This window comes from Mastigoproctus giganteus, chromosome 2 (genome assembly GCF_048544385.1).
Source record: "Mastigoproctus giganteus isolate SK-2022 chromosome 2, ASM4854438v1, whole genome shotgun sequence".
Lineage (NCBI taxonomy): Eukaryota > Metazoa > Arthropoda > Arachnida > Uropygi > Thelyphonidae > Mastigoproctus > Mastigoproctus giganteus.
This window is the reverse complement of record NC_143576.1, coordinates 126,423,329-126,437,576: the sequence shown is the minus strand read 5'-3', so window position 1 is coordinate 126,437,576 and position 14,248 is coordinate 126,423,329. Positions and strand designations below refer to the sequence as shown.

General features: G+C 36.8%; 1 protein-coding gene across 1 annotated transcript in view; it reads left to right on the top strand.

Annotated features, from left to right (window-relative positions):
* The first annotated feature begins 1,232 nt into the window (after nucleotides 1-1,232).
* Pkn (serine/threonine-protein kinase N) overlaps nucleotides 1,233-14,248 on the top strand; it is a 718,384-nt gene continuing 705,368 nt past the window's right edge. Inside the window, exon 1 of the mRNA XM_090368665.1 lies at nucleotides 1,233-1,481. The gene's annotated coding sequence lies outside the window, so the exon portion shown is untranslated. The remainder of the gene's footprint in view (nucleotides 1,482-14,248) is intronic.

Below are 14,248 nucleotides of genomic sequence, written 5' to 3'. Positions count from 1 at the left end.
CCAAGCACGGTACTAAGTACTATAGGTTGTAATATCTCTCGTGTTTGGAGTTTACATGAAAAAAAAAAAAAAAAAAGAAGCACTGCTGATAATCTGATCTAGAGGATTACTGCCTTTGGCTTTCCTTCGAACATGTTGTTGTTGTAGAAAACAATCCTCCATTAAATTCACAAAAGTCTTGCTAGCGTGCGAGTGACCAACCACACTAGTTCCAGTCAATATCTGGAAAGTTAAAATCCCCCATTACGAGATATTCTGATATACTGGCCAACTCTATTTCTCTGCACAACTTTTGAGTTGTACTCATTAGAGCCATTAGGCCTAGAACATACTCCTTCTCTCATATTCCCTTTTCCATTGTTTATGTCACTCTAAATAGACTCATCATTGTACTGTCCACCTATGTCAACTGGATGCAGTTCCTTAGATTTTATGTGTTTCTTAACTAACAGTATGACCCTCTTCCCTTTTTACCCTGTCTGTCCTTTCTTTACACGTTGTACTCCCCAATATCTTTTGGTGCACCAGTGAACAAAAAAATTGACTTTCCCTGGGAGAGAGAGAGAGAGAGAGAGAGAGAGAGAGAGAGAGAGAGAGAGAGAGAGAGAGAGAGAGAGAGAGACAAAAAGTCATAATTAGAAGGGAACCACCAAGAGTGAGAAGAATAATGATATCCACCTGAGAACTCTGGTTGTGCTAATCTTATACTCATCAGATGTGAACCCCTGGATTGAATATATCAATCCTTGAGTTTTGGATGTTTTGAAAATAAACGGGTCTTTTTTTTTTTTTTTTTTTTTGTTAACTACTATAATTTTTGAATTGTAAGAAGCCCCACATATACTCTAGTTATTTGAACTTCGCTTTTTCCAAGCCCGTTCTTTGAGTTTGTTGGTGGGGGAAAGTCTTTTCTTAGCAAGAAAGATTGCCCCTTGGAAGCAAACCACAGTTATAAACCTCTTGAAAGTTGTGGGTAGGAGAGAACCTGTGTTTGCAACTGGGCCCATAAAATTGTAGTTGCGCCCTGCATTTTAAACTTTAATTATAACTTTCGTCTGCCCAAACAGTGTAGCTTTAATTTATAACAGAATAATGCGATTGAGTAGCTGCTGTGTCTGTTCGCAGGTTATAATTAAATAGATGCCTGTACTACAATTAAGTATATTTACGCAAGAACTTTCTTTAATATAGTCGACAAATTATTTTCGGGCGGCATTCCCAGGTGAGCGATTCTAGTTAAGTGATTGGTTGAATATTATTACGTTAACACGTGATACAGGGAAGCTTATTTTCTCCCCTGTAACTAAAGCACTAGGGTGAGCGGTTTTTAGGTGACAGAATCTTTGTAGTAGGCTTAATGTTATCAAATAATACTTTATAATTTTGGGGAAAATTAAAATTGTTACCGTTCATGAGGTGCAACAATATTTCGTAGTGGAAAGCCTAGGCATTTATTTTTACTCCTGGAGTAAAACTGGAAGGTAACGAAGAAATTTGTATGATATAGCATTACAACTTACTTTTCGTTTTAGCCTTTCTGTCATTTAAAGTTAAATGTTGAATTAGAATAATCAAAAAAATAAACAGTCACGACTAAATAAACATGAACTCTATTTTGACTTGCAGGCGTGAAATACCATTTATATATAATATACATAATATACATGTGCAAGAGACCACACGCGTTTGCTGTGGATTTACAGTACCACTTGATCACCTAAATTATAATTAGCTGGGTTTAATGCGGTTAAAGCAAAGGAAACTGCATCCGTGCATTGCAAGTCTGTGCAGAGACGTAGAAAAATGAAATGAGATTGGCTGCTGAAGGCGCGTGAACCCCAAACCATGTGTACATTTACTGTATGAAGCGACCAACATTTCAGTTTTTGCTGAAATGAAAATGTGTAGATCATTACCGTGAATTTTTAATTCATGACGATGTTAGCTTAATTAGTTACCTTTATTTTTGTGACAGTGTTCATGGATGGAGATTTTATTTGGTTATATCACATAAATTTTTTTTGTTTTGTTTTGTTTATTTTACAGAATAAAATCATTTTTGTTTTTATCCCTGCACAGTTAGGATTTGTTGGCTTGCAGAGTTTTGCCTTTTATAAATTAATACTTTATAAAAGTAATTAATAAATTAATAATTGTCAAAATAGCAGTTACTAACTGTTAGAATAGATGTCATGCATTGTATTATTTGTTTATATGATTATTTATTATATCTTACTTTTTACATTCCTTATTTAAATTGTGTTTTGAACATTGAAAAAAATTCTGTAACATTGCATACACATTTTTAAGTGCTTTAAAATCATTGTTTTACTCTTGACAGATTTTCTTGTTTTGGATATCCTAATGAAAATGTTATGCAGCATCTTTGTAGATGGAGGCTGTAATGAAAAACATGTGAGGAAAAAGTTGAATAGCAAGCATGTGCACACACACACACCAATTCCATATGCAAAAGGGGAGAGAGAGAGGGAGGGAGGGGCTGATATGATAGATAATTGCATTAATTTTTAAGTGCCCTGTTTAAGAAAAAAATTTTTTCGCTTAGTTATTCTGGTCCCTAATATGAAATGTCATTATCACTTTTTCTGTTACTGTGTTTATAAGTTATGAATTCAATTTTTGCCAAAATCTGTACAGATTTGAGATAGATTCAGTATCCATATTTATTGCTAACAATAACAATATGGTAGTAGTAAATTGATGCAAGGAAGTACGCCGACCGGGCTAGCCAGGGGGGGTAAAGTACCTGCCTGGCAACCCAAAGGTCACGGGTTCGAATCCTGCCTCGGGCTTGGATCACAGTAAAATTTAAAAAACCCTTGGGAGGTGCATTATGGCCATAGAAGCTGATGCGCCATCAACTAAAAAAAAAAAAAAAAAGCAAGGAAGTACAGCATCGTTTACTTACTTTTTTGGCCACTTACTTATAATAATTTGCCCAGCCCTTCTTCAAATTTTCCAATCCTCCCCCAGATGTATTGAACAAGGATATAACATGATTATGAAACAGGTAACAGCAATGATCATGTGGAATCACAGACAGTGCCAGACTGGCTATGGAGAGATTGAAAATGCTAGAAGAGCTGGTCTTCTTATGGTGCATCTCTAGATGCAAACATAAACCAATCTTAAACCGTTAAAAATATTTTTATGATTAATAAAACTTCTCCTTACAAAAACAATATAAATTATCCATGGGCAGATTATTTGGCTTGGATTTTATCTGTTCATCATTTTTCAATTTGTTTTTCTTTTAATTTTTGTTTACCAGTTTATTGAAGTCTTTTGAAACAGTACCCCCTCATGAGTTTTATTTCTTTTAAGTAACAGAGTAAAAGAGATTATTAGTGCACAATATCTTTTATTTATCTTTAATTATCATTGCTTGATGAATTTGTTTGAAAGCTTGTGGGGCTATGCAGTTTCATTTCCTATCCCCCACTCTTCCTGTTTACAATGGTCTATGATGAGTTTCCACATAACTTCACTAAACTTATGATATACAGTAATCACAATAATAATATGTAATTGGAATTAATTTCCATTTAGCATTTATGTAAGAATAAGCTTTATCATATACTCATTTATTGTACAAAAAGCTTATTCCCTGGAGTAGACAAATTTAGCATTTGCGAAAATTTTAAGAGAGAGCTACAGCAGAAAATTTGTTGCGTGAACTTTTATGTGTACGTTACATTAGGACAAGTTAGAAAAATTCACATTAGAAGACTACACTAAGGTAGAAACCCGTATGAATTACAAAAGAAGTAAGTAATATGACACACATGAAACTTATGAATAAATCACCTTCAGCACATAACAACCATGCTGTTTGTTGTTCTTCTTTGGCATTCCAATTTACTAACATTAGTTATAACATGATTGCAGGGTCTAACTTGAGGATATGCAAAAGTATTTTTGGGTCCCCCTGTAAAAATGTTTATTATGAAATGACATTCAATGTTTTTGGATTAATAATAATAATGATGATAAATGAAAAGGTTTTGGTGCCGCTTTGTATTCTATTAATGTCTCTTTGTTTCGGTATACCTTTGTCCGTCTGGTTTTCCTCTCTGAGCTTTATGAGTTTTTATTTTTTTTACATGGGGAGGGAACCAGCCTCCTGCACAACCCCCAACCTGGAGGACCAGTATGTTACTCTTAGTCTGATCCCTACCCTTTGACCTGTCTGGCTAGGGTGGCCCTACAGTTGTCCAGCTACCACCAGCATAGCTCTCTGGGTCATCGGGATACTCAAGCCTCCTCACTGCGACAAGGTGAGGGAATTTCAGGGAATTCTTCTAATATAAAAATTCACTACAGAAAATGACAAAAACGAAAATATACCATTTATGTAAAACAGAAGTTCCCAACCTGTGGGTCCCGATGGTCAGGACAATTTGAAAGTATATTTTATATGGAACACGAGCACTAATGCTGTTCGTTTCACTACTGGATATCACTGATTTTGGCTGTGTCCATTGCCATTTATGCGTCCCCCTCAAAGTATGGGCCTAGTTTGCCTAGGCCTAAGATAGGTCCTGCCTGATTGAGCTAGTCTATAAGTTGTTTTTACTACTCTCTTACACATAAGTTGCTTATTAGAGAAGGTTTTTGACTCTTTAAGTTCATCAAGAACTGCCTGAGGAGTTCTGCATCCTAGGATCATTTGATTTCATTCATGCTGATGGCAGTGAATAAAGAGAGTTTCATGAATCTAGATTTGGATTTAGTAAACAAAAACAGGCAGTAATGAGCAAATGCTTGTGAAGCCTTAATTCCATAAGGTAAATTTTAAGATTGCTAGATTCTATTTTATTTTTTTTACATGGGGAGGGAATATGCAGGAATGTCCTATATTCTCTGTATATGCAGGAATGTCCTATATTCTCTGTATATGCACGAATGTCCTATATTTAATCTTTTCAGTCCTGCATTTCAGAAGCTCAATCCACAGGCATAAAAATGTGTTTTTAAATTAGCAGGATACAAGTTTGACTATCCATAGTAATTCCACGTAATGCGTGTAAAGCATTATTTGAAAACACTCGCCCAACATTATTCTTAGGTGGGGGGAACGAGAACCACTGTTTTAACTAGGGAAAATTACTCAGTGTTTTGTATTTCTATTCCTCTTTTCTGAGGAGATGAAGCCTAGCAGATTATTATTATTAGCAATATGGTGCAAGGAAGACTGAGGCTTAGGCTGCACCAGCCAAAAAAAAAAATTTCAGAATTACCCAGAGAGAGAGAGTCAGAAGTAAAAGGGAATCACGAAGAAAGAGAAGAATGATGATATCCAGCTGAGGACCCTGGGTGTGCCAATGCCATACTCACCAGATGTAAGTCCCACGGTACATCCCCACCTCCCTCCATCTGTTTCTATGTTGTATACTATTGTAAAACCTAAATTTATTTATTGCATATTACTGTTATTAGTAATAGTAGCATAAATCCTAGTCAGCAGATAAGGTTATTTTTATATATAGAGTACTGTTTTACTGAATTAAGGTTTCTTTTATAAATGTATTTTTTTTTAAATTTTTTATATAAAATGGTATTTATTTCATAAACCCTTATTGAAAATTAATTATCATTATTATATGGTAATATTTTATTCAACATTTTCTCTTCCATTGTAGTTTTTGATATATGTTGAACCTTTTGTTTGTTTTTTTTTTAAACACAATTCCGTTGCATATTAGAAGGCTGTACATGGGCTAATTGCTCTATATATATCATTGGATTCTTCCACTTGCTTACATTAATCCCAGGGGCTTACGTCTGGTGAGTATGGGCTTGGCATACCCAGGGTCCTGAGCTGGATATCATCATTCTTCTCTTTCTTGGTGATTCCCTTCTAGTTTTGACACTCTCTCTCTCTCTCTCTCTCTCTCAAGGTAACTTTGGGAATTTTTTTTTGTCTGGTGCAGCATATGCCTCAGGCTTCCTTGCACCATATAGCTAATAATAATAATTACGCACCTGAGAGGGAATAGATTCAAATTGAGGAAAGAAAGTTGTAGAATGTATGTGCATAGATCGCCTTTAGCCAGTGGGTGGTTTACTGCTGGAACAAACTTCCATTTGTTGTTGTGGAAGTTGATAGCTTAAATAAATCCAAGGAAAAACTGAACAAACACTTTTGGAGCGATTGGATGGGTGAAATGAGAAGTTTTTTTTTTCTTTTTTGTTTGGCTGGTGCTGTATAAGCTTGCTTTCTTGCATCATATATCTCTGCTAATGCTATATATCAGGTCCTTAGAGTATTTGGGATGAATTTTGAGTAATTGGTATATATTTGAACTAAAGTGGAAAAATCCCTATTGTATCCAACAGACTTTTCAACTTTCTGTTTTGGTATTTGTGTCCAAGAACTGCTCAAAGAATTGAACAACACAGTAGACCAGTCACCAAGGCAACTCTTTTCACCCTGGCATGCTTACCTGCCATCATGCAACTTCTCCATTAATAATTGGCGGAAAAACAAATGACAATGACATGTGGTCATTGACTTGGTTACGTATACCTTTGCCTATCTTTATATAACTTATATCTTTTGGCAGATTTTTATATTATATAATCCCTACATTTCCTGACATAGTGACCTTTATTTCCATAGGTCACTGGTACCTTTTGCTCTCCTTTTATTTTTTACTGTTTTTATGACAGTTTTTATTGTTTTAATTCAATTATTTATTTTTATTCAATTATTCAATTCAATTATTATTTTTTTAATTATTGTTGCTGATGCACCAAAAAAAAAATCCAAATGAAATCAAACATTTTTATCACTTTTACAGTTTAAACCCAACATGCTGTATACAAACAGTTGAAATAATGATACAGTACACTACTATATAAAAAGATATGTACAATTTAAAAAAGGCGCCTCCGTAGCCAGGTGGGAAGGAGCAGCAGTGCGTAGCACACGCTTCTTGATTAGACCGGGGTTCGAGCCCGTCACCACCAAATACGGAGGATGCGGAAAGGTCAGGGAATGACCACCGCACTGGAGCAATATGGCCTTAGTTGCTAATGCTCCTAAAAAAAAAAAAAAAACCAAAACAATTTAAAAATGTTTGTTTGGATGATTTTTTTTTGGTAGGCTTTGCCTGGAGTGCTTGCTAACACATGCTTATTCCAGAAACCTTAGTTATGATTTTCCATTGACTTAATCTTAAGGGAATTGTTCTCCTGCTCATTGTTCACCATGCTGAGGCTCCTAGGGTAGAAGTCTGAATGAAAATATGAAGTTTCAGTGATATTACATCCCATTGCACTTTATGCATCTGTATTCAAATAGCTTTGTAGATAAATGCAAGAAACCTGCATTTATCAAAAAAAAAAAGCTATTTGAAAGCCTGCCATGTTTTTAGAAAACATTGAGGCATTTTTCAAAGCTTTTATCCTGCAGAAGCTCTCTGTTTTGAGGCCCCAGAAAAGATTTCCTCTTTTACTTTTGCAACACCACTCTTAAAAAATTTTTCACTTAAGTAATGAAATTCTGCCAAATTCATCTTATCCATTGCTTTAACAAAACTCTTAATTAGGTGAAGTTTAATGTGTAGAGGTGGAAGGAAAATATTTCATTCGGTTCACTAATGAAACATACCCACACTACTTGTTCCTGGCTCATATACACTTCTTCGAGGCTAGCCACATCTGACGTAATGGTCTGTCATATAAGCATAAAAAACAATAGTATGTTGTAAACCCTGCTTATATATCATTGATTTTGAGGTCACTGCAGATATTCTGTTGATGAGTGAGGTATTGAATCGTCTTAGAGTAGCACCTTTGTGTTATAGTACATCTTCTTTAGATGAACAGTGGACAATAGAGATGGATGGCTTTAAGTTCCTGTTATGCAAGAAAACAGCTTTCTTTTGGGAGGGGGGAGGTCAGTGAAAGTGCTTCATTCAGAAGTATTTGTGACAATTCCCTAAAAACTCCACTGATATCAGTACAGTAGCAGAGCAGACAGTTTACTCTAAATAATGTTGCCAAAACTGATTTTCTTTTTTTTAGACACTTTTATGTTCTTCTTAATCAAATGTTTCTGCTTTAGTTTCTAGATGACGTGTTCTGCTTTATCTTTGGAGAGGGCTTAGAAGCCTCGAGGTCATTCAACTTATCTTGGGTAAACATTTCCAATATTCCCCTTCATTAGGTGTGTATTCAGGATCAGCTGCAGTTCTCAGGTCTCTGCTGGTTGCACCTTCATCGCATTCCATTTCATCTTCTAAATAAAATATATTCTAAAAAAAAATTGTTAACATGTGTATTGTTCTATTTTGAAGCCATCCTTTGTGATTTTTCTTAACTGTGCAAGAGGATTATTGATATTAATGAAGTCATTGGGTGGTTCTTATTTTGATTATTGTTTATTGTACTTTATTTTTAATTTTTTCCATGATCCTGCCTTTGAAAATCTGTGGTTTTTGTCTTTACCTATCTCTGTTACAGTTGGTATTATCGGTTATACCCATCATGAAGGCTCCTTTAAAACAATCACTAACCATCTTTGTCCTGTTGTCTTTATAGTTACTGGTGAAGTGGCAGAAAATACTACAAAATATGAGCAGTATGTGTAATTATTCCAATGCTGGTATAGAATACAGCAAAGATGAGAGCATCTTTGTTATCTCTTTATACTTAAACGCAGAAACATCTGATGAATCAAGTTGAAAGAAAAATTCATGTGGGAATATTAAAATTCATATTGACATCACTAATGGATATTTAAAATTTTTTTATGATTTCATTTTTTTCCCACAATGTACTAAGTGATCTTTCCTTTTGCACATGTAACATTTGTTAGTTACATGAGTCTGAAACTCCAAGGAGGCATCTTCATCTTAAATCATAAACTACATTTAGCAGCTGCTAACATTGCTTTGTGTGGATGAGTTACAACAAAACGTTTCAATGGAACTTCAATTTTTGGATCACTTTTAATTGAACAAATAGTGTTCAGTAACTTAATAATTTTTCAATTAGTTTTGTTTCTGCATTTTTGAAGCTTTGGTAGGTATTTAATTCTTTGGCTATAGTTGTAACTATCAAATATCAGAAGCTTTTAATTATCTAGCAGCCTTAAGGTCTCATGGGAGATAGAAAAAGAAAAGTTTGCTTTATTATGGGTGCCATGTATTATTAAGGTCTTTCTGTTGGACTTGTATGAGAACTTCTTGACTTATCTCTTGTATTCATTGTGGGGAAGGGAACAGTTGAAACATCTGAAACCCAGATGTCCATATTTCACCATTTTCTAGGAAAATGGGTGAATCTGGCAAAATACCACTGAAAGTTTAGTTTTATGGTTGGCCATTCATCTAAGTATGACATCAGAGCCATATAGTGTGTTACCATGCTTTAATCACTCTAAAGTGAACATTCAGAATGATGCCCTTGTTTGGGAATAAAAACATGTTTGATTGCTATAATTTGTCAAGTTGAAGTTTGATTTAAAGGTCATGGGATTTTTTACTACTATTCATGGACAAGATTAGCAACTCATTGATAGTGATGGAAAACTGATTATTGCAGTGCATGCCTGAAGCATTAGACTGACAAAATGTATTCATCAAGAACTCCAACTTGCTGATGATAGTGTTTTTAAACTCTTGACACTACAACTTTCATTTGTATTTTATTGTGAAAGAGAAAGAAGGGGGAAGAGTGAGTGAATTCAAAGATTAGTCATGTGTTTTTTATAGAATTTATTCTGTAATTAGAATAATGGCTTAAAAGAGTAGGGTTATCAATCATGTATCTAGATTTTCCTAGACATGTTTGACTATCGTGCTGAAAAGATATGGCTGACAATCCATCTAAAGCAAATGTGGCAAACAAGGTGGGCTCTGTCAACGAAATGTGAGGTAACCCGGATGTCCATAAAGTCTACCCAAAATCACCTACTAGGTTCTCCCCGGGATTATTCACCACTTATCTTCTCACCGGACATGGCGCCATCAGATGTAAGCTTACCTGGGAATAGCAAACAATCCACTGTGCACCTGTGGTGCCCAAGAGACCTGGAGCCACCTGCTGTGGCTCAAGCAACCTCATTACTCTGCTTCAATTCATTCCAAAGAACCAGGAACACCTTCTCTTAGAAGATGACAAAACCTATCATGCATTCTCCAAATTTGCACAGGAACTATTCACCAGGCGAAAGACCCTCCCTCCTCCACCTGGTCAAATCTAAAACAACCCCATACTGTTACCTAGGGCAAACTGACTGACTGACCCAAAGGCACATTATTGTGCTCATGGGAAGGACGGAAGCACAGGGCCAATGGCTTTAGACCCACAACGATACATGACTTGAGTGGACTACGCTGAACTTTTCCGATTGGACTCACTCCATACGATAGAACTCCCACTAGATGCAGGACCAAACATCATTGACAAATGACTCGACCTGACTTGAAAACAAATTCACTGGACAGGACTCCTCCTATGGATAAAATCCCACCTGATTTTCCCTACCCAAACTTCAACTGGATGGATGACTAAACATCACCGACAGCCTGACTCGATACTATTTCACCAGATGGGATTCCTCCCACGCCAAACTCAATGCCCCTACCAAACCTCAACTGCCAGGGTTCATCAGTTACACTGTCTGAAATGTGGACTAGGCTCCAAACCAACCATGTCTGACACACAACTGGTACAACTACACCTCGTGAATGACACCACTATGATTGGACATGTAGATGTCAAGGATGGGATGCGGTCCCAGGAATGACTACTGGCCTGACAAAGCAGCTCCACCCTGCACATATGCCTCATTGGTGATCTGGGCCAACGCCCTTGCACGGTCCCCTTTTTACTCCAAGTTTCCCACCATGGGCGGGTGACGGCCCTCCTTTCTCCTCGCCACCCCCTCTTTCCCTTCTGGTGGGGCATGGGCATGCCCCACTGACTACCTGTGGTCATTTACTCTATCGTCCCCATTTTTATGTCTTTTCCCCCAGTCTTCAGTCTTCCTCCCCCTACTCTGTCTGTACACTAATGTACGCCCTACACGTCCAAATTTAATTATGACAAAATTCAACCTCACTCACCATATTTGGCCTTTCCAACTCTAGCGTTATCCCCCCTTTTTTTTTTAAATTAGGCCCTAGCCACTGAAATCTCAGGAAACTAGGTGGGGGTCTGCCAGAGTAAAAAATTTCAAACTACTGGGTACCTGGTCTGCCTCCACGGGGCCAAGTGTGGGCAACGTTCATCTGGCTAAATAGCCAGATGAACAATGATACACAACACTACACATATACAAAAAATCCATACACTTTTAAATCTCTGGCCTCACCAGTGAACTGGTACACCTACAATGAAAGCAATGTGGAGATGGTGGAAACACCTGGTGCCATTTGACACAAAACACACTTTACCTCCCCCTTTTCTTTTATTATGGGATCTTAACAGATATACTTGTGGAGTAGTGTAGATGCCAGTAGGCAAGCTCATATTAATGGAGTATAAGCTCAAAAATAACGATCTTGTCCTTTTAAATGTGGGCACTAATACTTTTTGCTACATGCCTGCCCATATGTTTACTGCCATTGAACTCTGACTGTTCTCCTTCTCTCCTCTCTGTTTGTACATGGGAAGTTGATGAAAATCTTTGATGGTGATTATTTCCCTGTGATATCCACCCTTTGCAATGGTAGACCATACCTGCCATCCAGAATACTGCAGTGTAAGTTTGATTAGGCTGACTGGAATACCTTCAAACATCATGCTGTTGTTGTTTTTTTTTGGAGCATTAGCAACTAAGGCCATATTGCTCCGTGATATGCGGTGGTCATTCCTTGACCTTTCCGCATCCTCCGTATTTGGTGGTGACGGGCTCGAACCCCGGTCTAATCAAGAAGCGTGTGCTACGCACTGCTGCTCCTTCCCACCTGGCTACGGAGGTGCCTCAAACATCATGCAACATTTAATATCACTGCAGTCAGCCAGGAGCTGATCAATGATACAGTTAAGCACATCATAGAAATTATTATCCAAGCAGCAGCAATTGCAATTCCAAATACCTCCATGGTTTCCACCATTCCCCAAACTGTGGTGGAATGCATGGTAGCAAGAAGGGCACAAAACAAGTTGTGGAGGATATTTTGTTGATATTCTACTTTAGAAAATGCAATTGCCTTTAAATGTGCATGCATCAAAGTATGTTACCTCAGACACTTGAGTGAAAAGGAATCTTGGTTTCATTTCACACCTTCCACCACCCAGGCTGCAAAGTCATCTGGGACAAAGTCAGGAAAATGACACCCTTCATTGATCCTGGAACATAATATATGGACAGTTGCAGGCCTACCTAACTGTGTTGTGAACATTATATGGGAGACATTTGTTAAGTGTCTCCCCCCCCAGAATTTCTGGCTATTGTTGACATTTCTACAAAAAAAAAATCCAAAAAACAGCAGTTGATGCTGTATTCAAATGGCTGTGTGGCTTACAACTAGCCTTTTGTACAGTGCAAACTGAAAGTTGTACTTTTGAAGGTGAGTGCCATTGGGCCAAATGACATCCATTTTGAGATAATTAAACATCTTTCATAAGAATTTATGGATGTTTTGCTCTGTCTCTATAAAAGGATCAGTGGGTTGCATAAGTGTTATCGATTTAGAAATTCTCTGTGCATATAATGATCAGAAGGACATCTTCATTCATTTATAGAAAGAATAAAAATATCTGTAAAACAGTTTTGAAGAGTTATTCTCTGAACATCATTCAGTTTATGTGCTCAAACAATTTAATGTTTGTATGTGTAATATGGGTTCTGCTTGTTTGTGTGTGTGTACACATGTAAATGAGAAGTTTGAAATTCAGAGATCAATTTGAACATATAATAAATCAGTATGATGAAAAAATTAATAAAATAAAAACATTTTAAGTTTGTAGCATATATTTTTTCAAATTATTTAAAATGAAGTTAAATACTGTACTTAAAATTCTAATTTTAAGGTCTTGGTTGGGCCCTTGAAAGAATTGTGAGCCAGGGTACTGTATATACTTCCTGGCCCTCGCCTCTTGTTGGGTCTATAAAAGTGGCCATTATAGAATGGAACTTTTTAAATTTATGAAGTTGATCATAACTTATCTCTGTTCCACATTGACACAAGAGCAGTTGGATGGATTGGCATCCTTATCAACTGAAACGTACTATTGCCAAGGATTTAGAACTGAATGGAGTGATTGTCCAAAGAGTTTCAGTTGTTAAGGCTGGGAAAAGTTAAGGCAAAATTTTAACAAGTATGTAATAATTAATTCTACCAGTTTATCAAAGTTGAAATTAATAAATTACATTTTTTATTTTAAGGTTTTAATAAAATGAACTGAAATGATATCAAAATTATACTTTATTTTTGATTTGGAAAAACTTTTTTTTTTTTTTTTCAGCTTATGTGAATGGGATGGGATTTTGGGTACCAAACCAAAGTTGGTTTTTAGAGTTCCAAAACGTTTTGAGTCAGCTCTGGCACAATAGAAAGGGTATACTAACAAAAAAAAACAAAAAACCCACCATAATATCTGTTTAGTATAGCCATAATTTTGGTCTTCATGAAAAGCTATGGCTGGTTACTTGGCCATCTAAAAGGCTGTTAGAACTGACTTTATAAAACAGGTGGACTGAATTTTGGTGAAGTTTAATCATTCTGTGGCAACAAAATTCTCTGCTTGCACCATTCATGATAATGGGAGGACTGTTAATAATCTAGGCATATCCCCATTTGTAGGACCTTAAAACTCTGCACACAGTATACTGGAGGTGACCTAATCAGGATTGAGGTGTGGTGTCCACACCACACAGAAAGCAGAACTATTGCCAGGCAGTGCTAGGTGGTAGATGCCTCTCATCAACTGGTGCAATGCTACCACTTTATTTATTAGAAGCTTGAAGTGACAACCATGATTAGTCTCCAGAGCAGAACTCTGGAGGCTAATAATTCCCTGACCTTTCTGTATCCTCCGTATTTGGTAGTCATGGGCTCGAACCCCAGTCTAATCAAGAAGCTTGTGCTATGCACTGCTGCTTCTGCCCGTTGGCTACGGAGGCGCCACGGGTAGTATATAATCTTGCTACTCCTACTTTGCCATCTAGTGACCGGAGGGAGTCCAAGTGAGTGAAATTATTATTATTATTAGCCCTATAGTGCAAGGAAGCCTGAGGCTTATGCTACACCATCCAAAAAAAAATTCC